Raw genomic sequence first — 5791 nt, 5'->3', positions numbered from 1 at the left:
TTGAAACATCTGTCAAAATATCATATTCAGTGATTATATTTTAGTTTTTTGGACTTAAAAATGAAATGAAAATGGTCAAACTTACATATGTCAGTGTCCTTGCATGTAATTGGTCAGTTGTCAGGAGACTTTTAATTACTATCATGTGACCTAATTATGAAATTCACCTGATAATCACTGAGGAAGACTGAGATGTCTGAAAAAAACCTCTGAATCAAGTAAGTTGGTCGTTGTGGTGAGATGTATTTGTTGCAGGACCTGATTGCTACCAATTTATATGACAGCTTATTTCATTCAGTCGCTAAAATGCTGTTGAAGCACTTTTGTTTTATGAAATAAGTCACTGACATCACACAAAGACATCAGTAGTGATCATTTAAAATGTCACTCAGGGAAATATCATGCTTTTATCAGCTTTTATTGCCTAAAATCATTTATTTAAAAGTTGTAATATGATTAATAACCCTACTGTTGTGGTTAAGAAGAGTGTGTAACATTGTTTTATCAGCTTGACAGTTCATAACTTCTGTTAATTTTAAGAATCAACCATCATCTTGAATGTCACATTACCTCTGATAGCTGTAAAACATGGGTAAATAGCCTACAATGGACTTTATTAAGTTCTGTATCTGTGATTTTGTTGAATGTAGGCCACTTTTAAAGCAGCACTACCCCGCCCAAATCCAAAATACAGTGAGTTAATTAGGATTTCTGGTATTGGAGTTTAGTAACAGATTATGTTTAAGAGCTTTAACGTAGGTTTGAAGTAAACCCAGGAGTTTTTTCCGTGCAGAGGTGTCTTCTAGGGTGTCCTTTCTGTTTGCTGGTGCCCCACTGCATGCAGCCGGTGCCCTCTTCCTCTTTAGCCCCTCAAACATCCTGAGTCCGTACTCTACATGTCTTACTTGGTCTAATAACAATGCTTCACAATCATTGCCATATTTTGTCACCTTCATCGAATGGCAAGTCTAGTTTGTGGCAACTTCAGTACTTTTCAACTTACTGTGACGTCGGTGGGAGCGCCGACAAAAAGGAGGGAATGCCAAATTCAACAAAACACAGCTGGTTAAAGTCTAATTTTACTCCCCAAAGAGCTGTGCCTCAGTGAAACCTCCACTATCTGAAGTTTTGGTGGTTGGATCCTCGTCATCCTCGGCTCTAAACTCAGCCCCTGGCCAACCCTATCTCTATGAAGGATAGGAACAAAACTACCGGAAAGTTAGCCATCATGATTGAAAGTTTGAACAACTTTAAATATACCCCAGAGTTATAATCTAAACAACCTCTTTAGTGGCGAAATCATCTTTCACTCTATTTCTATTCATATATAATTCACTTTAAATAAATGGCGACGCAGCCCCATGCTGTGTCCTCTGTGTAGTCAGTAGGGTATTGTTTAGTGCAGTGTCTTGCTGATTGCCATCATAGCCATTGAACCCTATTGGTAACAGTATAAGTGAGATTTAAGCCTTGGTAACATGAGAGTGTGGAGGTGATTGATGTGAAATATGCCCTCCCTCATTGACTGGCTGAACTCCATTTTCTGCTCCTAATGCAGAAATCACTCCAGGTCCCCAGCATAATGATTTACGATGAATCTGTGTCAATGTTGAACTCGGCAAACCCCACGTAATCCATCTTGCAGATATACCTACCTACCCCGCCCCACCATGCCTGCTCTCACCCGCCCCGTCCCCCTGCCTTCGCGGTGGGAAGGTAAGGAATGCGTCTCTCTCCCTCTCTCTCCGTCTATAAGTGTTGAATCCATTACAGGGCTGATGTGTAATCACAGAGGACCTCTGTGCCCCCTCAGACTGTAATTACCTGGATACAGATACTCCCTCACTCCATCCCCTAGAGCTGCTCAAAGCCAAGAACTCTGTTAACCAGCATGCAGCGCTTTCAGCCTGCCTATCTGGGTGGCAATGTGGAGATAGATTTGAGAGATGGGGCCTATAGGAAAAAAAATCAGGGATAAAATTGCATTTAAGTAATGGGATTTTGACCTTGCAGTGTGTAATGGCCATAGTTCACATCGGAGATTGAATCATGCACAGAGCAAATCAAAGCCTGCACCTCTAAAAACTGACTGTGAGGCCCCCCCTCGAACATATGGTAATCTTTTGAGGACTGTACATGCAACATGACTGCACCGTGAAATCAACCCCTGTTGTCTGTCTTTGTCTCTCTTACACAGTGACATCGCTGTTGCTGCTGACAAACATTATCTTGTGTGTGATCATGTGCACAGTGTCATCCCCCCACTTCCCCCCCGAAACCTCCCTCAAAATAAGTCAAAGTGGATGCCGGCTGTGTAGACACAGTAGGCTGTCACACTGTGTCAAGCGTCGGTGTCAGCGTTGCATCTGTTGCAGTCACATCTCAGAAGACACAAGGCAACGTCTCTCTGTTGACTTCATCTGTTTGTTTGGCAGCCTGCCTGATTGCTGGAGTGTGCACTGCGCGAGGGGAAGCGCCGGCTCAGTCGGTGCACACGCTGCCGACAAGCCTAATCCTCCTTTCGCTGGCCCCAAACAAACACGCATCTCTGTTTGTGGCTTTCCCCCGGCACAGACACAAACACACACATCCTAAAAACTGTCCCACTGCAAGCTCACTCACTGCGGTAATCCAAGCATCCCAAGTCTTTGCTGCTAGTCTTTGATACATTTTATGAACACAATAACATAAAAAAAATGTTTTTAAGCAAAAGTTTGATTTTGTGGGAATTATGCTTATTCTTGCAGCGAGTTAGATGAGGTGATTGATACCACTGTCACATCTTTACGATAAATAGGCCTATAATATGTAGAAATTCTGTATGAGGCTGGAGCTAGCTTCTCATTAGCTTAGCTTAGCATAAAGACTGGAAATGGAGAAAAAGCTAGCACAAACAAGCTATCTTTCCCCCCTCCTAGCTTTTTCTTGTGGTAGCCTATTGCTGTTGACGCCACTGTCGCAAATGCAGCGTTAGCATCATGACTACCGATAGCAAACTGACTGAGGTTCCTTCTTAAGCCTGCTAATGAAGTTAAGAAAAGTTTTTAAAAAACCAAAGTGAAAAAAACAGTCATTTTTGGTTTTAAAGGAGCAGTATGTAAGCATTACCTACCTGTGAATTCATGCTCAAAAGAAATCGGGAGCAGCGTATCACCAGAGTAATCGCTTACTGCTGTCAACTAGCTGCCATTAGCTAGTTAGGTCAGTTAGCCATGCAGTTAGCAGTCCAGATTGGGAGTTCGAATCACTGGGGGGTGTTGGTGTTTACACCGCTAGCACAGGAGCTTTGGACCAGTAGGGGCCAGGGCTAGCTGGTTAGCACGCTAATTTCAGTAGATATCTCTGCAACACAATACACAGACATAAGACATCAAATCTACTATTCTTTCACTTTCTGTAGATATTTTTTCTGTAGCTAATGGAGGTTATGTGTCAGATTTTCTATTCAAGTAACCAGCAGAGACTCCAGGAGTTAAGTGGCCCTTGAGTAAACTAACAGTCGAGCTAATTACGGTAGCTGTACATTATGTATTTACCGCACAGACTTGTGAGTGGTATCAATAATAACTCTCAGCAAGAAAGTGAACAAGCCTATTCCCCAAATTATTTAACTGTTCCCCTAACACACCGGTAAATTGAGTGGAAGAGTCTGAGCAGTCCACTTGTTTTTTTCTGATACACCTTTATCATTAACTGGGAGCTTCTCGCTAAGCCACATTTGTTTTTTGTTAAAACTTTTGCAGAAACTGAGCTAAAAATGAGAAATGGCTGCGGGACAGAACATCTGTAATTATCTCTAATGAGCTTATTCCTCAGCAGGCTGCGATTCTAATGGAAATGCAAAAGTTGGCCGGCGTTGGCCTTTGCGTCAACTTTAATGGCCAGGCGAAAGAGTTGAGGCGTCGCTTTGAACAGCAAGAACCGGCACCTGTACCTGATCAAATCTTCAAAGATTTTACACACAATTCCACACAGAATGAGTCGAACTTAATAAGTAAGGCTTTTTGAAGCTGACCGTGACACCAGCTGAACCCTGACGCCCTCACATGATTAATAGCATTATGGTAAGTCTTTTTTTTTTTTTTTTTTTTTTTTTCAAGTAAAGGATTGTTTGAGGCTGTCTGATCAAAACATTCAACCTTTTATTGGTCCAACTGTCAAAGGAGGCCGACTTGAATCATTCTGTCTGAATGGGAAATGGACATGAATAGAGGCATGAATTGATGGACTCATTAAAGAAGAATCTCTCTGTGATCAGAATGAAGCCTGTTACTGCAAATGATTAGTGTTTCAATGCAAACAAACACCCTTTTCCTCAAGGAACAAGGACCCTGGGAGTTGTATAATAACTGACTTTCTGCTTATATAGCTGCACATCTGGACTCCAAGTATTGAGTGAGAAGAGCGCGTATAATCAGTTGCAAATGTTCACACAAACGGACCAGACTTCATAAATATGTATCCCCTCGGATAAAGAAAGAGAACAGCAGGTGATTGACGATTAATACTGACGTTCGAAACAAAAGAGCCCACTCGGCAGGTTATCACAATAACTCGGGACAGGCGATGTGAAATCCACATGTGAGGAAGACGCCTGTGCCACAGCTTTAGAGAGGATCCAAAATGGCTTCCGTCGGCTCCTGGAAGAAAATGAGATCAAAGTTGACACCCATCTGTGATTAATTTCACTTTATTGACAATCATCCAAAGCCAGTGAGACATAAACTGCAGTTGACCCGTCACTCAGGCTCATTCTTCTCGTGCTGATGATACGTGGAAACCAGAGAAAGGAGGAATCTGCTCAAACTTAACTGAAGGACTACTTGATATGAGGAACCTCACACATTTCATGCATGCCATCACCATATCTGCCTCTCGTTAGCCACCTCAGCATCGTCAACACGTGGAACAAACACATCTTCCGTGATGACATATTACACCGTGGGAGTGAGTTATAACATGCTGCTTTACATTACGTGCATGCCACTCAAGCTTACGCAGACGTTCACTTATCAGGGTATATTAGGACAATTGATGCAGTGTTACAAGTTCGTGACAGAGTTGACTCGCAGCTGGTTATGTGATCTGAACCTTCAGGCACACACTTAGTGAGAAAGGATCACTGCAACTGTGAATTAGGAGTAGCAGCTTAATGTTCCAGTGAAACTGTCTTGTTTTTTCAGATGTCATTTCATGCGTTCCTAACCCTAATTCTGCAAAATGAACGGATTCGGTATCCGCAAATGATAAGCTTCTGCGCCTGAAAGTTTTGTGCCTTCTTCGTCCTTTTCCCGCCTTTGTTGTCCAACGTGGAATGATAATCAAAAATGTCAGACTGTTTGGATTTCTATGATCCTTTGCAGATTTGCGATTACCATAAACCATAAGCCAAGCTAAAGCGACACTGGCTAAAATCACAGTGGGATGCTTATTTGTTAAGGCGTGAAGCCTCATAGCCTGTGTCCTGCTTTGAGCTTTCTCACACAGTGCCAGCGTGTACCCCTGAGTCCTGTTAGCGAAGCCCCTCGGGTTGCGGCAGATCAATTTTTACTCGTGCACACGAACACAAACGCACAAACGATACACAAACACAAATATGATCCCGTATTCATGCAATAACTCCCCTCTCTCTCACACACACACACGCACGCTCCTCCGCCGTCTACAAACATACCTATTTCTTGATTAATTGGATGCCCTGCCTAAGCTTCCCAGATTAGGCTTTGACATAGGTTATAATTAAATAAGACAAATTCAGGAAGTGTACGAAATCTCTCATTTCCTGAACAGA

Source organism: Pagrus major, chromosome 14 (genome assembly GCF_040436345.1).
Source record: "Pagrus major chromosome 14, Pma_NU_1.0".
NCBI lineage: Eukaryota > Metazoa > Chordata > Actinopteri > Spariformes > Sparidae > Pagrus > Pagrus major.
This window is presented reverse-complemented; position numbering follows the sequence as displayed.